General features: G+C 46.3%; 1 long non-coding RNA gene across 1 annotated transcript; it reads left to right on the top strand.

Annotated features, from left to right (window-relative positions):
- The first annotated feature begins 1813 nt into the window (after positions 1–1813).
- LOC9271604 (uncharacterized) lies at positions 1814–2623 on the top strand. Its single transcript, XR_001546970.3, has 2 exons — positions 1814–1860; positions 1942–2623. It is a non-coding gene; the product is annotated as an uncharacterized lncRNA (long non-coding RNA).
- The last annotated feature ends 7527 nt before the right edge of the window (positions 2624–10150 follow it).

Genomic DNA, 10150 nt, shown 5'->3' with positions numbered 1-10150 from the left:
TTTTTCACTATGAATGATAAACTAAAGGTCCCTAGATGGCTGGAGGTTGAAGAAACTGTTTAATTAAGCCCCTCCAATTTTTTGTTCATGGATCCGCCCCTGAACACATGGTGGCCGCTCCTAGCAGGACTTGAGGTCTCATATCTTTGGAAAGTGGCAACAACCAACTCCCAAACAAACGTGAAACACTACGCGGTGGACATATGTTTGAAGCTATATGAATAATAGACCACAATGGATGAGCAAAATGGCATTGGAAGAATAAATGTTTAATTGCCTTCTCTTTGTGACAAAAAACAACATTTCTTATTACCTCGCTAATTTATATTTGGGACACCATTATGAACCAGAGCTAGATAGAAAGATTTAATGGAGAACTTGCCATTTGGGGAGAGACTCCAGTGAAAATCAACTTGATCCTATGTTAACATAATATTAGCGATACGGGGTAACAAGTTGCTCCACGCCACTAATTTTGAGCGAATCAAGCCCATGGGTATGTTTGGAAGACCTCTAAAATGGTTGATTATTTATGCCTAACAATATTATATATAGGAAGGGATATTGATCCCGCAAGGTTGCAGTGCCTAACCATTTGTCTTCCCAAATTCTAATTTGAGAGCCATATTTAATTATGAAGGACCCACATTGGAGAAAAATCATATTTGGCCTTCATAAAGCTAGCCCAAAAATGTGAATCCCCATCTTTCAATAGGGCTTGTGATAAATGCTAAAATCCCAAATATTTATTGCGTATCATTTGTTGCCACATACCACTAGTTGTAAGCAACTTATGAAGCCATTTACTAACTAACACATTATCCTTTACTTGCAGATCATGAATTCCTAACCCCCCCCCCCCCCGATCTTTTTGGCGGCACATTATATCCCTCTTAGCTAGTTGATACTTCTTCTTCTTGCGACCGTCACTCTGCCAATCAACTTGTCTAACCCCATGAAATAACATTATCAAAATACCTTTACCCTTCACAATTTCACTTGAAGATTAAATTTAGCATTCATATTAATAGAGTGATAAAGTCATACTACAGTCAATCTTTATATATTAATTGAGGGTCATACTAGAAACCCCACTTTAATCCTACCATAGGTAGAAAGCTAGAAATTATCACTAATCAAAAGAGCTAGAAATAACGTTAATACAAAAATGATGAAATCAAATGTGTCCACAGTCAAGATCTTCTATCACACAATATATAGACTTATCCATTGGAATGAATAAATATGCAGTTATACCAGGTTTGGATTTTTTTTCTATGACTCAATAATTATAAAATTCAGAATTAATAAACTAACAACAAATTGCACTTGCTCTAGAGTCTCAATCTTAGTTTAAACGATTTAATAGTTCTAAAATTAAAAATTAGCAAATAAGGTTTGAAGCCGTAATTCTATTTTTATAATTTAATCATTCTTAAATTTAGAATTACTAAAAAGTAATTAATTAATAATGCGTTGTACTTGATCTAGAGTCTCAAATCGTTTTTATGATGATTTAATAATTTCAAACATAAATACAGTAAAGTGCTCAGTTTCTAATCTGAAATATAATATAATGATTCTAATCTTTAAATTAATAAATACCAAGTTGATATTGATAAATTAAAATATATAGCATGTGCAGCACTGCTTGATGCCTAGTCTAGAATCTTTAATCGCGGTAAGCTGGGTTAACTACGGTGCGGGCCACGTACCCAAATTTCTTTCACAGTTGGATTGACTAGTGTAGTCAAACGAGGGCATGTGACGAAGGCTAGCTATTTTAAATTTTCCGATTGTCCCTACATAAATCAGGCTATAATAGCCCCCAGACTACACGCAGGGACTACAAAATCGGTGGTACCCCCATCCTCCTCCCCCTTCTTTCTCCCCTCCTCTCCCTTCTCTTATTTCTCAATCCGGTTTTTCTTGAAGTGGCAGCGGCGTGGAGTTCTCAACGGCGCGCGGCGGTGCTGCGGTGCGACGGCTCGACGCAGCGGTGAGGAGGCGAGGAGGAGGTGAACGGCGGCGCCGCGGCCTCCATCCCCGACCGCCGGGGGCCACCTCCATCCCCCAACTGACGGGCGCCACCTCCGACCGCCTGGCGCTAGATCCGTCCTCCACAAGGTCAGGGGACGCGGATCCGGCCACCGGGCGTCGTCTCCTCCGTCCGCCGGCTGCGTCCCCAACTGACGAGTGCAGAACTGCAGATTCCCCCGTCGGCTGCTTCCGGGTGCAGAAGGCGAAGAGGGCGGCGTCGAGGAGCAGTAATAGGGACGAGGTCATCCGCAAGGAGGAGGAGCAAGGTCGCCTCCAGGCCGAGCTCAAGAAGGTCTAGTGCGCCAAGGAGTTCAAGCCCACCGTGGTATGAAGAAGCCCTGCCCGGCAAAACCCACAACCATTTATTCCCTTCGTTTTTGTTGCTCGTCAGGTGATTGATGAATTGCTTGCTTGCCATGGCTGTTTTATGTGTGATGAAATGTTCGTGAAGACTTTTCTGTGTGATGAAATGTTGTGTGTGATGAATGCGATGGCAACTACCCAGAAGCACTTTTTTTTTGTTTTTTTTTATCGAAATCTACATCAGTGACGGGTGTTGAGCTGTGGTTGTGGCTCTTTTTTCCTTTTTTTTTTGGGTGATTTTTCTCATCTGTGACGGGTCACATGACACAACCCGTCAAAGGTGTTTGTCACCTCTGACGGACCTACACCCGTCAAAGGTGAGTTAAGTCATCAGTGACCATTGATCTGTGACGAGGGAGTCTATCCGTCACAGAAGAGGGTTTGAGCCCGTCACTGCTAGCTTGTTCTGCTGTAGTGTGTGCGTTATGTCCTTTCTGAGGAACCGATTTAGTTTATGACTCATCAATTCCACTTTACATATCAAAAGGTTTATTATGGGGGCAATGCTTTTGTGAAATTGAATTTGTATTTTGTGTCACGTTGTGGACATACATATCTTCAATTTATAAATAATATTACAAATAGGTGGAACTGAAGTAACTTCGTTTGTAAGGATCAAAATCTGATAGTGGCATGAGCTTGGAGTTTCAAAAACTTTTTGGTCAAATCCGTTTTTATAAGGCTGGTGTATTGCTACAGAAGTAAGGAAGAATGTCATCTCGTGTTCCAAAGCCCAAAATGACAAACTAAAGCTTGGAGTTGATCCATACTTAAGTGTCAGAAAATCTTTTGAGTGTACAACAGATATGTGTATTCTGAAGTTAAACACTACCTACCTAACGTTACAAAACGTCATTTCACAAAACAATGTATCTAGATAAAAAAATATGACATGTAAAGTGAGTAATGACTCATATTTATAATCAAAAACTGATAACAATAAGATGAGATAGTTACTAAAGTACCTTTGACGATGGCATGTCCAAGTATGTGTACCTCCACCTAGCACAACATCCCAAATGATCATATTAAAAGGCATATGAATACAAGCAACCCCAAGATGCACACAAGAAACAACACAAATTGCACAAAACCAAAAGCAACCGATGTCTTGAGCGTAGAGATCATGCTATCCCCACTATAAATACAAATGAACTATATCAAAGATGCTCCTTATCCTTATGGAAAAATCACAAACATCAAAACGGTATAAGAGTTCTCTAACATCAATCTCATAGCTATAAAGATCTTTGTCATCCTCTCTCTCCTCGCCCTCGCAGCGAGCAGCGCCTCAGCACAGTTTGATGCTTGCACCTATGGGCAAAGCCAACAGCAGCCGTTCATGCAACCGATCATGAACTCGTGCAATGAGTTCGTGAGGCGACAGTGCAGCCCAGTGAGCCTGCCTTGGGAGCAGTCACACAGGCTAAAACTGAGCAGCTGCCAGGTGATGCGACAACAATGCTGTCGGCGGATGAGGCTGATGGCGCAGCAATATCGCTGCCAGGCTATTTTCACCATGGTGCAGGCGATCATGCAACAGGTGCAATTAGATGCTAGCTTATTTGGTGTGCCCCAAGCTCAGGCCCAGGCCCAGGTGGCTCTCAACTTACCCTCCATGTGTGGTGTCTACCCTAGGTACTGCAACACTCCGTGTATCGTTGCTACTAGTCGTTGCGGTTCTTGGTAGTGTGTACTAGCATATATACTTTGATAAATAAAGTGTCGCACATTATCGTGTGTGTCACGTAATGGAAATTTGGAATAGTGTTTGGTTGTTCGTATGAATAAATGAAAATAACATGGACATTTGAATGATTTTGTCTGCTTTTCCAGTGAGCCTCGAGGTGTTCAAAGAATTTCACATGCTAGTTGTTGTGTGTTTTTCAATTACTAGTCAAATGCCCTTTTGTTACAATAGAATTTAAAAATCACATAATTACCATTTCAGATATTAATATTCATATTTTTGTTGGTTTAATATATTTTAATATATAGCACAATAGTTCAGGTCACTCATCAAACAGAGCTTATTGTTCTGTATCTCAGGAAATAGTTATGGCAGGTAAAGGCAGATTCACTATTCTTCACCACCATTCCAATCTTTTCAAAGGAGTACATATCTCCGCAAAATAAGAATGCATGCCTCCCGAAGCATATATTCTTGCTATGCCGGGAATTGTGTTTGTTGGAGGCTTGCCACGGAGGGCCTTCGGCTGAACCTGCCGAAACCAAAAAGTTTAAGCAACAGGCTCACGCCGAAGGTGGGCGGCGAAGGACAAGAGTGAAGCCATACGGGCGAAAGCCGTGACTGGGGTAACACCACCTTCGCCGAGTGGAGTTCTCGCCAGAAGGCGGCACGGGCGAAGATGATGTGGCGAAAGCCTCGGCACACAGGCACGGGCTTCGCCATAGCACCAAACCCCGTTGACGGGAGGCTTGGTGGGCCATTACGCCCTCGGGGGATTTCGCCAGATAGATGGGCCGAGCTATTTGCCCTCCATAATGTCCCTATCATAAGGGTAACCATGTAAATTCCCCTGTATAACCTAAACCCTAGTAGTGGGAACCTGTAATGGGGCTATAAATAGCCCCCTAGGGCCATGTAATAGGGGGATCTCAAGAAAAAAATCCCAATTCAATACACTATAACTGTTTTCCAACCACTGTTGAGTAACTACCTCTTTCGACGTATGCGGTTGTCGTTTCGACAACAGCTAGCGCCGACCGTAGGGACCTCCGAGCGAAACCACTGAGAGCGAATGCTACCAAAGAGGGTCGTGAAAGAGAAGGTTACCAGGCGAAAGGCGAGCGAAGTAGGAGGGGAGATGGCCGCCGAAGATGGAGCAGAGCCTTCGGCGCCAATCGCCGAAGATAGGGGAGCCCCATCGGCTTCAGCACCCGCGCCACAACCACCGTCTTCAGCTCCTGCTGCCTCGTCGGGGCAGGTACCGAACACGGTCGACGCGGCGAAGGCAGCCGCAGCGGCTAGCGCGCTCCAGACCAGGGCGGAGACCCTTTCGACAGGCCAGCTGCTGGTGCCCCAAGCCGCTTCGTCATAGCCGGCAACGGTTTCGACCGCGCTCGCCGCCGCACAAGTCAACCCCGACCTCTAAGCACATGTCGAAGCCGACATGGAGGCCATGCGCCGGAACATGACGCGACTCCAAGACATGGTTCGTCAGATGCAAGAACAGCAGCAGGCGTATAAGACGGCGAGGCAGGCCAAGGTCGCTTCGGCTCCAATCCTCCAGTATTCGGCGGGCTACATCCCACCCCAAGTCTACCCGCAAGCACCAATCCAGCCCCATCCGCCACAAGCCATGCAAATGCCAGTATACTTCACTGGGCAGCCTCCAACCACAGCAATGCAACCGGCCCCTCATGTGCAGCCGCAAGCTCAGCCGGTCGCTGCCCAAGTACATCCTCCACCACTTGGCCAAATGTCACAAGCAATGGCAGAAGGGGCTTCGGCCTTGCAGGCACAGCTTCAAGCTTTCCTTCAGCATCTCAGCCAACCCCACAGCATTTCAGGAACAGCCCCCTCGGCCCAGCCGGAGAGGAACACGAGTCAAGGTGCACCCAATTGGTTGCCGTCGAATCAGCCTGGTCCGGGGGCTTCGCCTTGGAGTTAAGGACCACAATTCGACTTCACCAACGCTGCTCAAGCACCAACCGTTCGGCCATAGGCACCAACACTAGGCTTTGGAGCAAACCAAGAACCAAACTAGGTCACCATGGCATGGACCCAGCCGACGTTCGACCCATCCATGGCGGCCCACCAAGCATCACCGATCAGGGCTAGGCAGCCGAACACTGTGGCCCAGCCGCATGCGCAAGCCATGACCTCGCCCTTCGCCACGCCATATCCACAGCAAGGTGCCGCGAACAGGGCGGGGGGCGAAAAGGGGCTACCACTGAGTGGGGGAATCAAGATCCGTCCAATCCCACCCCAGTTCAAGTTCCCACCCGTCCCACGCTATTCGGGCGAAACGGATCTAAAAGAGTTCTTGTCCATCTACGAGTCCGCGATCGAAGCCGCTCATGGAGACGAAAATACCAAGGCGAAGGTAATACATCTCGCTCTAGACGGCATCGCCCGTTCTTTGTACTTCAATTTACCAGCTAACAGCATTTACTCATAGAAGCAATTGCGCGATGTCTTTGTCCTTAACTTTCGAGGCACCTACGAGGAGCCGAAGACGCAGCAGCATCTACTCGGTATTCGCAAGAGGCCTGGGGAATTGATAAGGGAGTACATGCGTCGCTTCTCGCAAGCCCGATGTCAAGTGCAGGACATAACTGAGGCGTCCGTCATCAACGCCGCTTCGGCCGGGCTGCTCGAGGGCAAACTCACAAGAAAAATCGCCAACAAAGAGCCGCAAACGCTTGAGCACCTACTTCGCATCATTGACGGGTACGTGTCACGCCCGGAATTTCTATCCAAAATTCCAAACGCTTACATGTGTGTTAAGCCCTCGTCCAGGAATCAACCGAGGCACACAATGACAATATTGATAATAGAGTACAAATAACTATCAAATATTCGCAAATAATAAATTATTACAGAGGTGGATAGTTCCTCTCAAAGAAAAATAACATTCTACGCAGCGGAAAGATAAAACTATAACAAACGACGGAACAGCTATGGCAACTCCACTCCACAGGCAACTTAACCAAGAACAAGCCTATTCCTCCAGATCATCACCTTCACTGAAAAACTCCTCTTCTGATGAATGAATATTGCAAGAATGAGCATATAACATACTCAACAAGCCACACAGCAAATATGCAAGTGCACAGGATAACAAAGGATGGCATAATATAGCTCATTTGCAGAAACAGCATTTAATAAATATTTAAGAGAACAGTAAAACAGTTGAATAATTAATCAGTATTAAACAAACACTATACAACACACCCGTGTTGCATAGGCCCAACCACCTTTGAACAACCAACCCCAGTTGAACAAATTAACCCTCCAAACCAGGAATTTGCCATTCCAAACCAGGAATTAAATTAATTAACACATTATTACCATTAATGAGTAGTGTGAGACTAATCACGAAAAACATTGCTCAACTTACCCTTAACCGCGGGTACGGCTATTCGAATAGATTAAACTCTGATCAGAGGTGTACCACTGTACCCACAAGACACAACCCCACATCATGTTACCATGTGCCTCAATACCACCACGGTATCTCGGAAAGGAATTGTGACAATATCCCTTGCATAACACAACTCACCACAGTGCACCTTTCCTGGATCATAATCACCCCCTTATAAACAAGGCATGGACTCCCCAGCGACCCCCATGGACTTCTCGCCACTTCTCAGTCTGGCACACTATAATGAATCATACTATACAAAAGATAAAGCCGTTGCCCACGCTGGCTTGTGGTTGGCACGATAAATGTTTCACAACAGTAGCTCGCGAACCGGTCCTTAATTGTCATGAGCACAACCATCAATACCATATGCTCACAACCCACCTTAGCCAGGTTTTAATTATCAAATAATTAACATCACACGATCAACCATCGTGAGCTACCATTGAATATAACCATAATTAAATAATAATTATGTAATTTAATTATATTTACCCCCTTTTAGTTAGCTAATGTTTCTAAGCATGGCTAAGCAAACCTATATATAGCATTTAGCCGAACCAATCCAATATATAAGGTTCATGCTAATCAAATTATAACCCATAGGAAAATAAAGTCATCTTCGGCCATAATTTAATTGGGAAAGGTTCACCACCCGATAACATTCGAAAACAATGCATAGTTGAAATAAAATAATAGCTTTAAACGGGATCAACATGCTCAAAGGGTTGTTTGGGATCTGTGTGACTTGCCTTGGGCTTCCACAAACGCTTCGGAACCTTCCTCAACAGAAACGCTCTCCTCCGGAACGACGGAAACTAAAGCAAATAAACAAAATCAACAAAACAGTACAAAAACAAGCATAAACAGTACATGTGAATATTTTTAACATGTAGATCTTGATTTTAGAAAAATTTAGAAACTTGAACCACCTAAAACGGATCTACGGTTATTTAGTTATGATTTTCCAAATTTTTAATCTATTAGAAAATCGAGAAAAAAGAAAAAGAGAGAGATGACGTCAGCCCTGACCCTGATGACGTCAGCCCTAGGGTTGACGTCATGCTGACGTCAGCACGACGGCCGGCTCGGGTCGACGAGCTCGCCGGCGCTAGGGACAACGGCGGCGGGATTGGAGACCACCTACGCGTAGAGGGCAACGAGGCGAACCCGTTGGTACTCACCACTACGGCAAACGGTGCACGACGGCGGCCGGCGACGAGCAAAGGCGGCGCGGCGGCTCGGGTTAGCGGCGACGGCGGCGCTCCGATGGTCGGCGGCGAAAACGGAGGGGCGGCCGAGCTTCTCCACACCACGGCGCACCTAACGGCGGTGGCGGCGACCAAAGGCGACGGCGGAGACGGCGGCGCGACGCGACCGAAGATGGCCGGCGGCGGCGGCGGACTTCGTGCACGCGGCGGCGACGCTACGGGGCACGGGAGAGCACGGGAAAGGGGGCAAACGGAAGAGGAGAACACGAGGAAGCTTTATATGAGCTCGGATTGAAGAGATCAAGCCGCAAACGGGAGGAATCGAATCGGGAAGAAATCAAACTCGGTTTTTAGGGATAAAAAACAAACGAACTCGATTCGAATCCAAATCGCAACGGATTTCTTTGATTCTTGGGGGAAAAGAAAGAGGAGACCGAGAGGAACAAAACCCCTCAATCAATCGAAGGAATTGGGCTCGGATTTGGGCGGAAACGATGGCGCAAAACGGCGCTAGGGTTCGGCTCGGCGGCGGCCGGCCGGAGGTGGGAGACGAATCTGACAGGTAGGCCCCACCTGTCAGCCTCCGCGAGAGAGACGCGGGCGGCAGCGGCTTGGGCCGGCGTGGGCCGCGCGCGGAAGAGAGAGAAAAAGGGAGAGACTGGGCCGAAAACGGCCCAAGGACCAAGAAGGGGGAACTTTTGAACTTTTTTGAATAAAACAATTTATGAAATGTTGTTTCAATTATTAAAAATACTTCCCTTGCTCAAATAATTCCCAGAAAATTCTAGAAAATAGAGGAGCAAGCATAGTATTTAATAAAATTTTATCTAGCTCATTTTTATGTTGAAAATTTTCCTAGAAAATTAGGGTTTAGCTTGTAGGCTTTTTTTAAATAATTTCTAAAAATTCCAATTAATCAACAATTTATATATTTAAGATTTTCAGGGTGTGACAGTACGCAAGGGGCGAAGAGGATTTCAAGCGATGGCAGGCAATCCAGGCTGAGTATGATAAAGCCTCTGTCGCCGCTGCTCAAGCCCAAGTACAAGCCCAAGTCGTCGAACCGGCTCCTCTCACTGTTCGCCAGCCTCAGCCGGCGAACCAAGGTCAACCGCCAAGGCAAGGCCAAGCCCCCATGACTTGGAGAAAATTCAGAACTGACCATGCAGGCAAGGCTGTGATGGTTGTCGAAGAAGTTCAAGCTCTCCGCAAGGAGTTCAACGCCCAGCAGGCAAGCAGCCATCAGCAGCCCGTTCGCAAGAAGGTTAGGAAAGACCCAAGGCCGCAACCAGGAGCAGCTGTTGAAGCACCTTGCGAAGCCGTTCAAGAACAGGCACCCCCGGCCGAACAGCGCCAAGATGTGCAGCGCAGAGTAATCCAGGTGATTACAAGGGCCGACCCGCCGAATCAACTGTCAAAACGGCA

This window comes from Oryza sativa, chromosome 6 (genome assembly GCF_034140825.1).
Source record: "Oryza sativa Japonica Group chromosome 6, ASM3414082v1".
Classification (NCBI taxonomy): Eukaryota; Viridiplantae; Streptophyta; class Magnoliopsida; order Poales; family Poaceae; genus Oryza; species Oryza sativa.
The sequence above is the reverse complement of the archived record's forward strand: the minus strand, read 5'-3'. Positions and strand labels throughout refer to the sequence as shown.